Here is a 19,852-nt window from a genome sequence, read left to right on the forward strand (position 1 = left end):
GGAAAAGCAGCCAGTATTTTCCTTATGTGCAAAATAGTAAACTAATAATCCCCTTGCTTTATAACATGGTTTGTCCAGGAGCAAACTTGCTCCTTTTTTTTGCTCTCCTCAATGAATCAGGCCTACTGTGTGTAGAATCCCACGTTGACCATACCGGAGGTCATTTACAAAGTGCACCTGATGCGCACAGCAAAGGTCTTGGATTTGCATCACTTGCATCTCTATGGTTCATTGAACAGACATCAAGGGTCACGTCTACTATCCATTCTTAGGTCCTACTTCATTCACAAATGAGGACTTCATTTAGAAAACATATTGGATGTGCAGTGGTTTTACAACAGTGTATCTAATGGTCCAGCCAGCTCATATTAAGGTGCACGTCTGATCTGTGTTGGCCTATCTATTACTTTGGTACCACCTATTTGAAATAAACTTACGTTTTTCTCTTAAAATGTAGGTGCATAACTGGTCCCATTAGGAGTAGAAGATGATACCTGAAGACCGCCAAGTCAGAGTTGGTATTTATACAGTCATTTCACAGAGTGGAAGTGTGTGTGCAAATGCAGGGCAGTCTTGGCTCTTATAGAGAGCCTGTCACATATCAACTAATACCCCATACTGCAACAAAAACCTGGGTTTTGCCGGGGCAAGCCCAGACGACCCGGGTCAAGGTACAATATGAATGGTCCCAGATCTAATTCCCGGGTCATCAGACATGGGAATTAGACCCGGGTCTTTTGGTGGGGTAATTCCCGGGTCTCACCAGACACAATGCAAAAGTAAAAAAAAAAAAAAAAAAACATCACAAGAGGAGCCAATCAGAGCTCCTCTTGTAATGTTGCCATGGAGACCCCGGGCAGAAGACGCGGTCTACCCGGGAATTTGACTCTGGGGGCAATATCCCGGGTTCATATACCCGGGATATTGCCTGGGCGGCAGTATGAAAGCAGTATAATAAGCTTCACTTGCCTAAGGTAGTAATGTTACATACACACGGCATTAAAATGTTACAATTAGGTTGTGTTTCTAACACAAATTAAGTCCATGTAAATGGATGTGAACATAATATTAATTCATACTTGCCAACCTTTTTAAACTTCTTTCCAGGAGATCCCAAGCAGGGGGGCGTGGTTGGAGGGCGGGGTGAATCGCGTCCTTTTGGCCCCTACCCCGCGGCAAAATGCCGGTTTGTCGCGGAGGGCGGGGCCAAAATGATGCGATTCACTGTGAATAGCGTCATTTTGACAGCAAGATGCCGTTTGCGGGATATTTGCCTGCTCTCCCGGGAGAGTTGGCAAGTGTGTATTAATTGCACCAAATAAAACAGTACAAGACTGCATCCTAAGCTTATTTAACTTGCATTACACCACAATGCGTATTTTTAACTCTTCTTGTTCCATTTCAGTGTGTCTGAAGCTCTTTAACACGGTTTAAATATTATATTCATCTCATTGGGAGTGCAATGTAAGCATAACAAAGTGCATTGTAGGAGCATTTACTTAAGCGTTTGGCTTGAGCAAGATATCTTCCTATTTTGTTATGTTTTTATTTTTGTTATTCCTATTTGCCGCTTGTTTAAAAAAAAAATGCTTTTCTAACCTCATATAAAATGCATATAAAAAGTACATACATAAACCCAAGATGATTTATTTTAGTAGCATGCAATAAAAACAATGTTCTGCAAACACCAAGTGTGAATGTGTCCTATGACCGACTCCAAAACAGTGACATATAAAAGTACATCACAAGAACCACGGGACCTAGGCCACTTACTTTATAATGATGACATTATTATTATTTGTAATTCGTTTTAATGCTTTCAATTACACCAAACATAATGGGAAAAAAAATAATTATAATTAAATCAAAAAGCTTTAAGAGAAACGGCCCGGATTATGACTTCACTGGTGAGGCGTGTGCGGCATGTCGAAATAATCTCTATGTATGTCATGTTGTCCTTTGTCTATATGACGCAGTAGACAGTAGACATTCCTCCGGGTAAGTGTGGATAATATCAGAGACACAAGGACCAGTCACGGAGCACAAGGTGAACTTGCTGCATCCTAGCAGCAGAGGGCGGTATATACTGACAGCACAGTATAGGAAGAGAAGTTTGGAAGTGGTGAAGTTCAGCAGCCTGAGCTGATTAGTGGGAGGATTTGAATGGTCGCTTGGACAGTCTAGAAAATAGATATAACGTCAATATTTTCAAAACGAGGTAAGTGGCCATGGCCATTATTTGTACACCTTGTCCTAATATGTGTAGTAGCAGCCCTATCTCTTTCATGGGTTGTTGCACAGCAGTAAATACACTTTCTTTGTTGGAATAGCTGGAAAGCTCTTTTCTACTAAATGTACCTTGTGGGATAATTGGGAGTAAATAGACCCTGAAATGAAAATGAAGTCCTTGGTCTGCCCTGCTCATGCATGTAATGTCTGTTAATGCTCCTAAATGTTGGTTTTGTGCTGAATTAAGCAGGATATTCACACTGATACATTTGTGCTGCTTTTATATGGCTGTAAACTGGGACAAATTTTGGTAAGTTTCTACTCGGCATAATGTTAATTATGAATGATTGTTCAGTGTTTTTTGACTTTGCACCGCCTCTAGGGGTGAGCCTAGCCAGTCTGCTGCCTGAGGCAGCAAGTGAAATGGCCCTTGTCACCTCTTACCAAAATCAACAATATTAGTATAATGACGTCTGTAAAACATAAACAGCGTCTCTTTCATTATTGTTTGTGTATCAATTTTTTTTATTTTTTTTACAGCAGCAACATTTTCATATATGTTATTTATCTACATGCTGCTGCCTCAGGTTGCATCATAATAGCTCCTTTGTGGAAAGAAAAACAAGGGGATATTTTAAATCTTATTTGTTGACTGAATATTGTTTTAAATGGTAAAAACCCTGCTGTAGTGACTGCTTCTGAAGGCAGGAGTCCTGACACCTTCTGCAGTGTGATATATTCAGTAGAGGCCTGGCAAATTTCATCCCGGGAGGACAAAACTCAACTCCGCAGCCCATTTTAAAGGAAGTAGAATGCAAGTGACCGAGGCCAAGGTAGCGCACTATGGGAACGGCACGGTGGGCAGATGCCCACCTGCCCCTGGATATATTCTATATATACTGGAATTAGTGGTCGCTAAGTATCATTGTTTGGTAGGAATGGCTGTGTATTTTAGTGGATGTAGCAAAGTGTGTATAGCAAAGTGTGTATTGTTTTAACTTAGCGTATTAGATCTGACAGTGCCCAACACGTGTATCAAACTCTGTGCAGTTATGTTATACTCTGTTATATAATGCATAGGGAAATAGAATGACCAATGCCTAGCTCATTCTGGTGGCTAGTATTCTTAACAGTATTATTTGTCAGTCTGTATTATAAGAACTTTTCAGTGATCAGTATAAGTAAATCCCATTTTAGTGGCAATTATTCAAAACACCTGGTATTCTGCAGGGCTGTATATAAAGCTGAGCATATTACAGAGATCAGAGCACAAAACAAAAACCATTCTGGTGAGCAGTGGGCAAGGCCGAGCCCATTCTGGTGAGCAGTGGGCAAGGCCGAGCCCATTCTGGTGAGCAGTGGGCAAGGCCGAGCCCATTCTGGTGAGCAGTGGGCAAGGCCGAGCCCATTCTGGTGAGCAGTGGGCAAGGCCGAGCCCATTCTGGTGACTGATGGAAAGCAAAACCCATTCCGGTTACCATGGAAGGCTCCTGCAATAAAGATCTTGCACGAGCCAAGACTTGAGTTTTTTAGGCTGTTTTATCATTATATCATTTTATTATTGCTATTTCCTGATTTACAGTGAGGTCTGACAACCTTTGAGATATTGTTGTAGCACCGCAAGTCTATGAAAACTCAAAATGAAGCACTGAAGTCTTGGGGGGTATGTGAGAAGTCTACAGCTGATCTGGGGGGAGGGGGGGTTGGTTAGTGCTGTATGTTACCGATGCCGATCCTGGGACATGTTTCGGAACATATAGGGCCAAAGGAATTAGTGCAGGACAATGGGACTGACCCAGGAAATACCAGATGTTGTCAAATATGTATTATACATGCCAAACCACCTGTATAGGATAGCCAGCTCATGTCCAGCAGTAGACCTGCACCAAGTTCTGCCACAGTTTACCAATGCTAGTGCTTACTCAGTATATTAATGCTAGTGCCTCTATCATATACCATTGCTCCCACATGCCAACATGTTTATACATTTACCAATGCTCCCCATACCTAGCTGGTTTCTCCACGGAATGCCAGCATCCATTCTGGGTATCGGCCAGTGTCCTGCACAAGCAGCTCACATTACCTGTATGTAGGGTTATCATTCTTCATGTTATTGGCAGCTGCTCAAAGTAGCTGCCAGCCTTAATAAAAACTAGTCTGTACCAGTGGCTAGGACGTCGTGGGCTGACTAGCTTTACTTAAATACCCAATGCCTGGCTTCTTTTATTACTGCCAGCTGCTATAAGGTTCTGCTGGTTACATGAAGGGTAATATCTGCTGCATGCCAGCACTAGTGCCCCTGTTCCAGTCACCAGGATGTAATTAAGTTGCCATGGCAATCTGTATAGCTCTAGTATAAAAAGTTAGGTAATATGACTCATTCCGCATCTACAATCATAGACCTTATACAAATACGTTATTTTATCCCTTGTGCTACAGAGCTCCATAAGCTCCCTGGACACAGGTATAGGGCAATCTCTGTGATATTGTTCTGCTCTCAACTGCAGGAGGTACTTAAACTGCAGGATCTATAAAGCCAAGAGCAGCTCTCCTACTACATCAGTAGTTTTAACACATGCTCTGAAATAGACTTTAGATACCACTAACATCTAAAGCTATATTTTAGCATATTAACACATACTATCATAGTAAAAGTAACAAAAATAAATAGTAATTGAATAAAGTTAAAAAACACAGGTTCTTCAATCTCAATAAATTACAATTAGGCTGAAAGGTTAATCAGAACCCCACCGAGGCCAATGTCAAGTCCCGATCAGCATGCAAATTCATGTGTACACACTTTACGCGTTTTATAAGATTTACTTTCAGATCTGTGCTCTTTGTCTGTCATAATCATCAGCTGAAAAGATTGTGACTCTGTAAACTCTATGGAGATCCTGATTGTGAATGCATACACACTGCAGGATTGGAACAACATCTTTCCATTGCTGAACGAGATTTTCAAGTCAGTTTGAAAATCTCAACGATATGATGCGCTTTGGAATGATAATCGCGCACCGTTGCAGGGTACACAATTCTTGTGATATCGGGCCAATCAGTCTCTTATCGTCAGATTGACCCGATAATCGTTTGAAATCACTGTAGTGTGTACCCAGCCTAAGAAAGGTATCCAAATCATGTTTATATTCAGCTTGTGAATTTTCCCTTAGAACCTCCTCTTGGGTGGTTGAACGTTGCACATTTACAGCTAGAGACTTACAGCATTCATAAGAACTCACTTTTGGGGTGACAGATTGAAATGAAGGTAACACTCGATTCAGCTCTGATGACCCTGTATGTAACATTTTCTGGCTTTACTTATGTGAAGGGAGATGCGCTCTTCCATCACTCCAACATTTCACCATAGCGAAGATTGAACTGTTTTGAACGCTGCACTTTTCCTGCTAGAAGGGAAACGCGCAGCAGCGTAAAGACGCTCCAGGGTGACATCACCCATACAGTAGTGAACCTCTTTCTGTGCTGATTTTTCCTACTCATACTCACGGGCCTGAGTATAAAACAATATTAACACTTGTTCCCTATAGGGGATAGTAAAAAACACACACATATAAACTTAAATTTATAATTTTATTATGGCCCACACATATAGATCAAACATTTAGCAAAGTACAGATATTTGATATTCATATATTTGTTACTAGTCAAAGAGTAAATTGTACGTTATATTTTGGGACTAGAAGTAACTGTGAAGGCAGCCACAGGAAGTATCCTGGGAACTTGTAGTTTATATCTTTTGTCTGTTTTTCCTTCATATAAATCACATAAATTCAACTCAACTATGGTAGGAAACCCAAAGTCCCATAAGTCCCACCCCCAAAAACAATGTCAAATTTGCTTGGGTAGAGTTTATAAAAAAAATTAAAAATGTTGTTCTCAGCAGAGCTGTTACAATGAGAATTTGCTTGAAACCTGAAGCGATGAACAGATTGTACACATCTCTGGCAGCCAAATAGTAAAGGTTATAGGTTTTTATTTTGCAGGTCCCTGTTTGTACATTCACAAGGTAACTCCTATGACTTAGAGGTGATTTCTTCCATTGTGATTGCTTATTAAATTGTCCTGGGGGATACTGTTCAGTTCATTTTTCCCCCTGCAAAATCACCTATTTGACCACAAATATAACTGCATGCCCCCTCTATCGTATTGATGTTTATCTGTGCAGACAATTTACTTGAGCTTTTGCTGGACTGCAGTCTGTGATGTGAATGCATGTGTCACACAAAGTTAAGATGTTACTTCACTCCTGCCTGCTATAACTTTAGGAGCACACACTCCATTAAATACATTTTTTCCCCCTAAAATACATTCTCATTGGAAACTGATTTATGTCTCAAATAAGTAATGAATGTTAGGAAACGTCAAGATACTCTTTATTTCAAACTGTGTATTTATTGAAAAAATATGTACATACGTAACGATTGAACAAATTACAACAGCAAACAGAAGTGTTTCTCCTTTTTCTTTTCTGTATAAAACCAGATGGTGGGAGGGTACAAGTACAGTGTGAGGCAACAGTTCAAAATTGAATCTAAAAAATGAGTTTAAGTAGACAGTTACAGGGCCTGGAGTAGGCGCAAAGCATCTAAATACAATGAGGTAGCTTTTGTAGCATGAAGGATCTAATCCGAAATGATCATGAAGAGGACCCGGAAGCGACTTCAGGTTTGTTCAGATAGGTAATTGCAAGTGAATTATCGAGAAAGTGCCGGCACCCTTGCTAGACAATCAGGATGGTTTTACAGAAGATACCAGTGGGCCCATTTGGCATCGAATTTAGCTTGGTTATCATGGAGGTAGTAGTCGAGGCTTTCTATGCATTCAGGGTGCCAGATGGACTTTTTGGAGAGCAGAAATAGAGAGGGGGTCTTTGTGGCTTCCAATTCTTAGCTATTGGAAGCCGTAAGAATGTGACACACCAACCTTTTGGGTATGTTGCCCACGTCTTGTGGGGGCCTTCAGAGCAAAAATGTCCAGGGGTCTTTAGGTATTGTGTTGAAGCACTCAGAAAGCAGTAAGTGTTGAAAAAGCAAAGTTCTTTTATTCTTCCTTAATGCAATGCTTGAGTCTTAGTTCTAGGGCAGAACTATACATTCAACTTACTCAGATTACATACATAAAAACCCACCCCACCTATCAGACGTCACTAATCATATCATATACTTTGAAATAATACAACACAAAAGTAAAGAAATCAATTATAAATGCTTTTAACAGATATTTCATAATATAGACAACCTATATTCCTAGATCAAAGAACATGTGTTACCTTTACATTTCTAAGACATTTATGCCTACCTAAAACATCTGGGAGTAAATGTATCAAGCTGAGAGTTTTCCGGCGGGTTTGAAAAGTGGAGATGTTGTCTATAGCAACCAATCAGATCTAGCTATCATTTTGTAGAATGTACTAAATAAATGATAGCTAGAATCTGGTTGGTTTTTCAAACCTGCCGGAAAACTCTCACTTGATACATTTACCCCTTAGTATCTATTCGTACATCCTGTATACAATGATGCCCCCTATTCATTCCAAGACACATAGAAAGAATTTAACCCTTGCACAGAATACAAGAAATACAGACCGTTCAAATATTCTATCTGAATACATTAATATTTCATCCAACTTATATATCTGTACCATAATTTATTCTATTACATCCCTCCCTTTGTGAATGCAATTCACACACTATAACCTTTAACTAGAAAAACATTTCAGGTACAAATACAATTCTAAAACCAAGTAAAAAGGACAGTAACATCTCCTACTTTACAAATATATATAAAAACCTAACTATCAAGAAGGAAATGTTAATTTAAGTTGTGGTGTACATATTCTATTTTCCTTGATATTTTTCAATGCATTTGAGACTTTCCTTTGTGATTCTGAGACAACATTAATCTGTAAAGCCTTCATTCCAAACATGCACAACTTTCCTAACATACCTGGAACACATTTTAAAAGTAGATTAATTAATGCACATTTTATTAAAAAAATAATAAAATTTTCTTAATGTCCAGAATAACCTTTCCACCATCCCGCCACTCCTGAAAATATACCTGTAAACCAAGTAGAAATGATTCCACCAGGAACTTTCCCACCAGTCATAATTTTCAGAATCTTGATCATTATGATTTATTCTGAATTTATCATTTATTTGTGCTATATTTAATATAAATGTATCTATTTCTTCCTCTGGATTGTCAGTTACCTTAGTCGCATAAGTGCAGCAATGAACATAAACAGTTTCTAATGTGTGACAATATCCACTACTTTGTGCAGTTAAATAATCTAATATTAATCTATGTTGGATTACTTCAGTTTTATAAGCTTGAAGCTCTATGGAAACATACCTGAAAGTGTCATCATAGATCTCTGTAATGTAAGGCAACAAATCAGCTAATTGTTCAAATATCCAATATGTCCATGAGTGAAATCATTTTCAAAACCTACCTTTACTTTAACTGAATGTTCTATTTTAAAAAGATGTTTATATTTAGCACTTATGGTTTTTATAGATCTCTTTGTTCTATGGTTTATGTTCTGAGTGATCATGTCAATTAGATCTTTATGTTCCATAACAATTGTACTAGGAATAAATTCTCCAATATAACCTATACCTTCAGAATTTGGAGGTAGCCATTTATAGGCTCGTATTCCACATATGAAATACAAATTCTCAGGAAGTGTATATGGTATATCAGACATTAAGCTATGAGCTGCTTCATAGCCCAATTCACAAGTGGTCTGATTAACAGAATGTCTGGTCCACCTAGTTACATTTCCACTCAATGTTACATTGATCAGTTCTTTAATTAAATTTAACTTGTTAAACTGTGCAATCCTCAAACATTCTTTTATTGTTCCTAAATATATTTTCGGTACATTATACTTTACTCCCTTCTGTAGAATTGTAGGATTAGCAGTTTTATTATAATCAGAAATTCATGCTTATTACCATTAATTGCCATTTTTACAGTGGGGGTCCTTTACATCTGTTCTCAATACTGGACATATGGGCACAGTAGCTGCTGAAGACCGTCAATCAATATTATCTTGGGTTGTGCTTATTTATCTGGCCTCACCCTATCCCTTTGTTTCCTAGGTTGCCTGCAATATTTCGCAAAATGCCCCCTCTCCTGGCAGTTATAACAAATCACTTGTGATCTGTTACTCCTGTCAGGATATGCATTTGCCCTTGTTTTGGGTCCAACACCCGGTATGGTTGCTTTTGCAGCTTCCATTTGCAAATTCATCAATTTTGTTTTTTGCTTGAGCTTTTTTAATTCCTCTATTATCTTCATGATGTGCAGCAACTGTGGCTAATGTATCAATGTCTTTTAAAGCCCACAGGGGGTCGTGTATTTGTATTCTCGTTTTTAAATTTTGCTTTAACCCCTCAACAAAGGCACTAGTTAAAATACTTTTAAAATCAGAAACGCCTGAATAATTTACAACGTCTCTTCTGATCTAGCATTATATTCTCTTACCCCTTCAGTTGCACCCTGTTTAATCATAAAAATTTTGGACCAATCCACCTTCAGGGGAAACATTTCTTTAAATGTTGCCATCGCAAGTTCCCACTGTGTGTCAATATCAGCTCTTGCATCATTTCTAAGGGTATGAAAATTCGCCTCATTCCACTTACACTGAATATTTAAAGTAATAAGTTTATCTGAGGTTAACAGAGCATGGAAGAATTGCAATATATCTGAAAATGTGGGGCTATGTGTTTTGTATAATCTTTGCAATTAAATCATTACCTCTTCAGGTTTAATTTATAATCTTTACATTCAGTGGCAATTGCATTCAATTCAGTTCTTGTCCAGGGGAAATGAGCTACCCACTGTGCACCTTGTTCTGTAGTTATAGTTCTTAAGGGAAGCACTTGGATATCAGGGGATTTTCTAGACCGCCTTGGAGCACTGGTAATGTTACTTGCAGATATATTTGCGTAATCTTTATCCATAAGGGTTTTTATAATTTCTGTAACAGAACCCCTTACTGCTCCCCTTATCCCTTCCTCACTATCCTCATCAGAGATTTGGGGCTCATCAGACCTTACAGGAGTTCCATCATCCCTTTTTTTTTTCTTCCACAATTCCCTCTCCCAGTCATATATCTATTTGATGATCCACTGGGAGAGGTACCTGTGGATATAGCCTTCTTTGTGCCCCCATTACAATAGGTAATAAATCAGATATTGGGTCGTCTTGCTCTCCTGATGCACTAGGAGTTTTAACTACCATATATTGATCATACGGAGGCGGGATTGTAGCCTCATTTAACCATAATTGCAAGACTTGCACATCTTTTCTTTTAGAAACACCCTTTCCTATTTCCCCTAAAACATTTAAGTCAAAATTTCCTTTTGCTGTAAACTCAGAACATCTTGTTAACCATTTATGCACATATGGAACATAATTGCGACCGGACTCCCAGAGGAAATATCCAACCATTTAGGCTTTTCCTGTGTGGCTACATATTACCCCATAGTGCAGCTTAATCCTTTCTTTTATAGTCTGTCTTATTCAGTATCTGCACTATGGTAATAGGGTTACAACCACTATTAATATGTATCGCCTCTTTTATCGGCTTCAACCGTTTTAAGAGAACTACACTTTTATCTTGTTAGATAAATCCTGGGGGTAAATGTATCAATGTCCGGATTCTTCAACTCCGGCGAGATCGGCGTCTTCAGCGCTTAAATTTAAAGCGGCGCTGCCTTGTAAAGGGAAGTTTCCCTTTACAAGGCAGCGCCGCTTTAAATTTAAGCGCTGAAGACGCCGATCTCGCCGGAGTTGAAGAATCCGGACATTGATACATTTACCCCCTGGTGTTTTTAAGCACACATGTTACATACACTGCTATCTAAGGCCTTATAGTGTGCTTTTTCTGTGTGTGTTACAGTACTTTCACGTGGCTTGGAACTATTCTTTTACACCTTCAAGTGTTAGCCAGAAGTAATACTTGAATTCGAAAACTGACCACATTTTGGCCCGTAAAGGAAACTTTTTCACACTTGCATACATTCAACCTTTCATACTATGGTTAACAAGGTTGAGCAGTCTCTGAGATATAAACAGCAAATGGAAATTCTAATTGGTACCAAATCTATACTTATACATCTATACAAACATATGAACAGTTCAAAAATACATTTGCAATTTCACACTTGCAGAGACAACTATAAATACCTTTTCAGCAAACAGCAGTAATAGATGTGAGATGATTTAACACCAACCTATGTTGAACTAACTGCTTTTTATAAGCCTGTAGCTCTTTACCTGTATACCTGAAAGTGTTATCATACATCTTGGTGATATTGTCTGTCTTAGCCAGGTCTTGTATGTACTTAAAATGTAGGGTTCCCTGAACAATCCTAGTGGGGTGTAATGCAACCATAATTTGCAGTCCTGTAGTTTCACTAATTAACATTGAGCTGCAGGTTCTTCACCTGGAATCATATTTATTTTGCCACCATGTTCATACTGTGTGTGTACGTATGGGGGTGATGTTGTTCTTTAGATATCAATCATTTTATCATGTGTAATGGTTATAACCTCAGGAACCAATTTACCTAGAAAACATAGACCTTTGGAACTCAGAGTTAACCAGGAGTAAGCTCTTCTTCAACAAACATAATACACATCATCTGGGAAGACATAAGGTACAGTACGATCATTGATAATATTGCATAAAGTTTTGACAAAACTACCCATGCCTATAGTCCAATACAATGCAGGTCATAGGTCAGTTGAAACTGTAATCTCCAAGGGTGTGGGGGTCAACGCTCCAAGAGCTGCCTACGTGTCTACCCTCAGGAACCCGCCTAAATACTGGTTCAAACCAGCCTATTAGTGTTCCAAACACAATATCATTTACACCATTAATACTTTCTCATTTATAACTAGCATACGCAGGGTGAAATTACTTAGCCGATTGTAGTGGTTGTCTGATGGTAAAAAGTGGATTAGTATAACACTAAACATGATACATTTCCTATATCCTGAACCTTAGATATCAATAAAGTGGTTTTAACATTATTATATTAAACTATTAAATCTATTACATTTGAATATAAAAGACTATGTGCTAGAACTTTATTAAGGTGAACTATTTACAAATGTATGTGTGAGTGTAAAGATTTAGAAGTGTTTGCTAGTGATTATTGTGTAATATTGTCTTCCACGCCGTAGCATGCTATTCGCATATTTTCACATAAAGACAAATAAATCAATGTTTATTAAGTGAAACAATGTCATCCAATTATTTGACTTTAACAGGTGGTTCTAAATCCTTTTCCCATACCCTCTCATGTTGGCCCTGATAGTCAATGATAACCTCTATAAGCAAATTATAAATCCTTTGTTAGTTGGTATTTTAGACAAAATTATTTGAAGTGTCACTGTGAGAAAACGGTGTCTACCAAGGCTGAACAGCCTACCGAGTTCCCCTGTACGTGGGTAAATACTTACACCCAGGCAGATATCCAACTTAACCAATGGTAGCTTTTATTAATGGAACAACAACACACACAACACCAACATATGTACAGGAATAACAATTACAGGTATGCACAATGGATACGAGAGTAGAACATACAATACAATACCGGTCCTATTATGGCCACCTTGGGTAATCCGACTATAGGCTTAGACTTTCGTGGGAGTGCGAAGCCCCAGTGACTGCCAGCAGCGCAGTAGTCCGGCTTCACTCTTGCCTCGCTTTTGGCGAGCACACAGATTCACAAGACCTGGGATAACTTGTCCAAAGGAAGAGGAACAAGGATCCTCGCAGTCCTTCTTCTGATCTCTGTCCTCCGTCAGCTGGCAGGAACCATTACCTTCTACACCAACCTCATCTTTCCTCCATCAACATCCCTGATACTCCACTGCTCTTTCTTATACCCACAGAATAGCCTCAGGCTGTGTTATGTTGACTGTCTGCTGTGTCTTAGGATATTAAGGCATAGGAATACAGTAAACGTTTCCTAATTAAGGTGCTTAAATCAGACACAGAAAGCCACCATGTCTGGCTTGTGAATACACTACTAAACATTATCTTGTTTGCCTACAGATGTAGCTAAAAGCACAATATTACAGTTTCTCATTTTTAGCCTGTGATGTGTGGTTAACTAGCAATGTAAATAGCAGGGCCAAATATACACAATCTATATAAATGATTACAGCATAATGTAATGGTAACTATTCACTCCATTGTGTTTTAAACATAACACTTGTCTGACTAGATTTTAACAGAGGAGGGGACACTACCCCTAGTAGATCTCCTGTTGTTTAAGTAAACAGAGATGGTCTACCTGATAATATAATTACTGATGTATTGTTTCTGCAGACCTAGAATACACATAGACTTACTCTTTTGGCATAAGTAAAGATTAGGAAGCCCTCGGAATAGCATGAATACTTCACCTACAGTGTAATAGATAATATGACACAATCTCATATACTACCAATCTTAAAGGTAATATTCAAACACAGTATGTGGGTGAGCACAGACATGCTATGGGAATGAAAACACACATAATGAATATACAGTTATAATGTGTGCTAGGGAAGTCACTCTAGGGGGGACGTGGGGGTAAAAAGTACATGTTCAACGCTATTGTGACAGTCACTTTTGTGCATTTTAAGTTTTTTGGCTGCATTGGTTTATTTAAAGCTCTGATCCTTATATAAAATGGGCCTGAATTGTGCAAAACGTGTCACGTTGAAATGAATGACTAGTAATCTATTAACACCACTTTAGAGGATGTGCAAACATGATCAGTTGATTGACGTGGACTTGCTAGGATGTGGATGACCAAGATCTGGGTGCACAGAGCGGAGTGGTTTGTGGCTGCTGGGGCCGATGGTGGAGGATGGCTGCAGGTGCAGCAGAATGAAGATGGTGGGTGAGCTGATGGAATGGCAATACAAATATCAATAATTTACATCAGTCAGCATCTCAATTAAATTACAATCTGAAAGTTGTCATATGATGTCATTGGACTGAAAGGTATGGGAGAGATGGGTAAAGATCAGTGTTGATGAACATTACTCAGCTGGATAGAAGAGGTTAAGATAGCATACGTATGTTACAGAAATATACAAAATAATGTTCACAGCAGAACCACATTTTTGTACATTCATAAAATACCTTCTATTGTTAAAATCTCTTTATACGTGGACTATTCAAACTGTATGCTTGTATACATTGACGTAGTACCTGTAAATGGAGAAATTATGTATATTTATACAGGGACAAGTTATGGACACATTTATAAAAATGTAAAGTAAAATAAACTCTCCTTGGAAATAAAATATATCTTATATGTAAATTGCAAATGGACTGTGATAAATATTTTAGACCTTGCTGATTCTGATTAGTGGACAAAACGTTGTAAGTTAAATTTAGCCACATAGATTTAGAGCTGATGATTTTGCCAGATTGTAGAGAGAATTGATCTATGTCCAACTTGGACAGTAGTTGTAATGACAGGAATGAATAAGAACACATCAGTGTAGTCAACCGCCCATATCTGCTGTTTGTTCTTCATATTCACACAATAATTATATGTATCTAAGATGGGACAGAACCATAGGGTCTTCTACAGATCTTACCCTTCCAAATAACAATATCTCCCTCCTCCTTCGTTACTTCTTGACCTTGATATTTCAGGTTGGGTGCATGCAAGACTCTCCTCGCTTGCCAATCTGTTTGGCCCTGAGGTCTGTGCTCTTTTGCACAGTTGCAGGATACATATGCTCTTTTTTCTAAGGATTTTTATAAATACCTGAATGAACCACTTCGTCTCCTTCCCCTCTTCTCTACATTAAACTGACTATGGGTAGCAACAAGGGTGGAATCACTTTTTGGTATCCGTATTTATCTTCCATGTCCATCGTCCCTAAACACACCTCCTAATTTAAATGAATCAGATCTCAACATCTCCCTCTCACCAGCTCAGTGGTTAATCCTATATTGCAATCTGTCTACTGTTTCTAAATGTACCAACCATTTAGGGATGCTATATAAATTGTTGTATCGTACTTGTCTAACCCCGGCTCGCCTCCGGAAGATTTTGTCTAATCACTCAAATCTGTGTTGGCGCAATTGTGGAGCTGTGGGAGATCTTGTCCATGTTTTTTGGTTGTGCCCTGTCATCCAGCCCCTTTGGCAAGAGATCTTTGACCTCTCCCGGAGTGTTACATCAATATCCTTAGAGCCGTCACCTCTTGTAGCTCTTCTTCATTTATATCCTAAGTAACTGCCACAACACCACTGTTATCTATGGGATCATATCATGGTAGCACACTAGGGCAGCGATTGTACAACTCTGGAAACAGCCATCCCCCCTACTCTACATAAGGTCATTGCAAAGATACATTTTAATTTTCGTATGAAAACACTAGATGCCCCATACTCCATGTCACCATCTTCTCCAATTGCTAAGTGGATGTCATGGCACGAATTCACAACTGATGGCGAGGGCTCCAAATTAATCTACCCTATAGAAACGTATACCCCTCTAACTCCGGATTCAGCCGATCTCTCTCAAGCTCCTGATTGAATATTCAATATTGTTACTATCTCTCCCCCTTATGGGGACAATGTGATATATAGATATATAGATAGATATAAGTAAATAAGCTTTTTAGGATATTAAAGCTACTCATTTTGAATGGGAATGTAAAACTGTTTAACCATTTTAGTGTATGTATATTTTTTATAAGGGGATAATTTTGTGCCTGCTATAAATGTATCATTTTGACCAAGTCTTCAAATATACTTTCCATTGGGCTATCTGGATTGAGAAAAAGATAATCTAGTTTTTGATCTGTATTCCAAGACTAAGAAATTCAATATATCGATAATTTCAATAGATCTGCATCTGCAAACCAGCCTAAATGTACCCAAGTCCTAGCACATCTGCTGCTATTTTTATTTGGTAAAAGCCTTACTGTAGATTACAGATGTGTTATTACAGAGGTAAGAGCTGGTAATGTTACAACAGAGATAAAGGAGGCTAAATTTGCTACCAGTGAGGGAGGGGCATGGCTCTCTCACTATGTGACATTACCACACCCACTAAACAGGATCCCCACGCCCTGTTTGTGGTGGAAAACACACTTCTGTCCCTAGGGTGACTTTTTAACCATGTTGAGACGTATAGCATTGCTGTATATTTAACATGTTTAAGAAGGTTAAAATTTATTGTGGCCCACTCAAATGAGAACTCTCTCCCAGTGCTGCTCTCTGATCTTAAAAAGTTTGTGCACCCCTGCTGTAGTTTAAATAAAAGAGCATTTTTTCCTAGATGCAATGTGTTCTTGCTAATGGACATATGCTTGACATTAATAACATCAATGAGACATCAAACTTTCTCCTGTGTCGCTACCCACTTCTAAAATTCCTTACCATGCCCGATCAGCCTTCAGATCTTTAGATGATGTCTGAAAACCCTCCTCTTTATTAAAGCCTTTCCTACTCCCATCTATGCTTCTCACACTGGTACACCTTCACAGCTGTTCCAATTTCCACTCTAAGCCGCACTTGTTCCAATTGTATCAACTCTGTCCTTTTCCCATTAAATTGAAAGTTCTCTCAGGAGCAAGGCCCCCACCATTTATTTTCATGTACACAGTCGGGCTGGCCCAGCAGGGTACTGGGGAAATCCCCGGTGCGCCCTTGTCCCTGCACTGGTTGCAGTTCCCCCAGCTGTGTGCTCACATTCTGCCTCATTCTCTGCTTTGATCTAAAGACTGAATGGGAGCAGCTGCACACTACAGGGAGATCAAACAGTACAACCAATCATTGGAGAACTGAGTGCAGTGTATCCTGCACTGTGTACTCTCTCTCCTTCTGCAACCTCTGTCTGTGCAGGTAAATGTGGGGAGCGGTCTGAATGGCATGTGGGGAGGTCTGAGTGGTGGGTTGGCTGGCATGTGGGGAGGTCTGAGTAGCATGGGGGGAATGTGGGAAAGTTTCGGACTATATGTGGGATTGAGTGCATGTGGAGATGATTTGTGGCAAGTAGAGGACTGAAGGCCTGTGGTGTAATTATCAATCAAGTAAGGGGTATGTGGGTGTATTTTGTGATGTGGGAGTGCCAAGTTTGTTTTGAGGTTGTGTTCTTTTTGTTGTTGTTTTTTCTTGAAATTAAGGGTCATGTGTGGCTTTATGGAGCTTAGATGACTGCACATGTGGCCTTTGAAATATATCAAGTTGTCCATCAAGTAGTCCCTCAATTTTCAAATACACTGTAAAACAAAGTTCTCTTACTCTGGATGTGGCTATCGTGTTATCACTATATCTATATAGAGCTGTCCTGTGAACACTGGGTTTCTACTCATCTATTTTTATCAAAAGGTGCAAACTGGCCAGAAGTATGTGGCTGTTTGCAGATTTGCTCTATTAAGGATTTATTTATATTTTTGGGACTGTTGTTCCTTAAGAATTGGGAACATACTTCATGAACTTGGTGCACAGAGATCCTAAATGTGCACCAAATGCACTGAAAAAGACCTGGGAGTAAATGTATTGAAATGTGGATTTTGCAAGTTGCCGATATTCGGCAACTTTAAAGACATTGCCGTTTTAAATTTCCCCTTCAAAGGCAAAACTTGTTTAATAAATTTACCCCCTGATTGTTATTGGTCTCTAGGTGCTTTCAGAGACGTTATTTAATACATTGAGACACTCATCCTTCATGTTATGTGCTGGATCAAGGTTTTAATGAATTTGTTTTAAAGAACTGTTTTGCAATATTTCAACCACGTCTTTTTTATTGTAGCACAGCTTTCCATATGCCTCACCATTGTACTGAGGTCAAGCTGTCCTGTATCAGCTGTGATATATGTTCTTATTTTTGATGTTTGTTATTTTTATGGTGACTATTTTATACTATGTTTATGTTTTAAGAGCAGTTTGGTCCATGGATGCAGTTTTTTTGAAATTTATACAGTTTTCTGACATTTAGCTTCGTCCCTTTCCTTGTTTTTGGTGAATTGCCATAACTAGTTTAAATGTTGCCTTTCCTTTACCTAAATGAAGCCCCTGCTGGTAGCAGACCATGCCTCTCTAGTGACTAACCACACCCCTCTAGCAATGAGCTGACGATTAGCTGCTGCACACACTATTTCCTGGGTCCCTACCGTTATATATCCCAGGTGGGCCCTTTATGCCCCAATCTGACACTGTGCATGTCTGCATTTATTTTGTCCACCTTGTTTGCAGAGTCTGCTCAATGCATGGTCTGACCGTGCAGCCGCACCATTCTGGTGGTACCATAACATCTGTCCTCTGTGTAAAAGACAGGTGGCCGTTCTCTTATAGCTCACGTCTTGGTAAATAATTCAGTGTAAATAAATAGCCTATATACAATATAGATCTAGAGCTGATACTCATGATTCTATTTTGTGCGCAGTTCAGTTTCACTAGCCAGTTATGCAGAAGGAACACTCAGGAGAAGAACAAGTATTAACTGCATCTGTCTGCTACAGAGAATGGAAAGTCTCTGTCGCAGTAATAAATAATTAACGATCAACTCTTATAGGAGCATCATTAAACGCAGGTTTAACTGTTAAATAAAGCAATCAATGAAAGATGTCAACACTATAATGTCCACATTCACATTTCTCCACATGTACATATGTGTTTTCATCAGTAGCACATCACTGCTGGATATATTATCAGCACTACGTTATCTTTATTTCTATATTGGTTTAATTGAGGTTTACAGTGAACTCTAAATTGGAGCAGCAATATTTATTCTTGTTGAAGGTGACTTTATGCTTGCTAGTGTTGGTTATATATTTTATACTTTTATTTATTTGGTTCTAGCACCTCCTTTTTTTTTCTTTTTTGGATGGTAAACATTATCCTGAGTATTTGATCCTATTATTATATATGGACATTAGTACACTATATTACATATCTTGTTTTGTATGCTATGTGTAAATCTTTATCTTACTATGTGTACATAGACAGCTGCACGTTTTGGGCCTGATTCGTTAGGGAACATGCCGATATGTACTGTATTTTGCATTAATTTGCTCTGCAAATGCCCAGAAACAGACTATATGCCAGAGAACGCAAATGTATGCAATTAATCTTCAAGCGCAAAGGATACTTACAACAGGCTACGATTTCATGGACGGAAAGAGGAGGGGAATGTCAATTTACAGTAGCCAAGCTCGAGTTAGCAGTGACTGATTCAAGCTTTGGGCATCAATAAGGTACTTTTTTGTCGTATCACTTGTACCAGCTACTGGACAGGCCTAAGTGCTGAGTGATAGTGATGGTGTATGCGTGCTTGAACATGTGTGTGCAACAAGAGCAACTGTAAAACTGCATTTTATGTACAGTAGACATTAATAACAGCCTGATAAATGTATTTTATGTATTTGTTAGAATGCATAGGTTAAAAAGTATTTAGTGGGCTGTATGTTCAGTCATGCAACTATGTCAGAGGGTTGTTGTTTTGTGTTAGCTATGTAAAGGGAGATAATAGGGTAACTTAAGGAGATTAAGATGGTGGTTGAGGAATATTATAAGCTTGCCTGAAGAGGTGGGTTTTCAGAGAACGCTTGAAGGTTTAAA

The 19,852-nt window shown here is 38.8% G+C and overlaps 1 long non-coding RNA gene across 3 annotated transcripts in view; it reads left to right on the top strand.

Moving 5' to 3' along the window:
* Window positions 1-2,032: 2,032 nt before the first annotated feature.
* LOC142108862 (uncharacterized) overlaps window positions 2,033-19,852 on the top strand; it is a 73,012-nt gene continuing 55,192 nt past the window's right edge. For all 3 annotated transcript variants that reach the window (XR_012680238.1, XR_012680236.1, XR_012680237.1), the window contains exon 1: window positions 2,033-2,218. This is a non-coding gene — a long non-coding RNA (uncharacterized LOC142108862). The remainder of the gene's footprint in view (window positions 2,219-19,852) is intronic.

This window comes from Mixophyes fleayi, chromosome 12 (assembly GCF_038048845.1).
Source record: "Mixophyes fleayi isolate aMixFle1 chromosome 12, aMixFle1.hap1, whole genome shotgun sequence".
Classification (NCBI taxonomy): Eukaryota; Metazoa; Chordata; class Amphibia; order Anura; family Limnodynastidae; genus Mixophyes; species Mixophyes fleayi.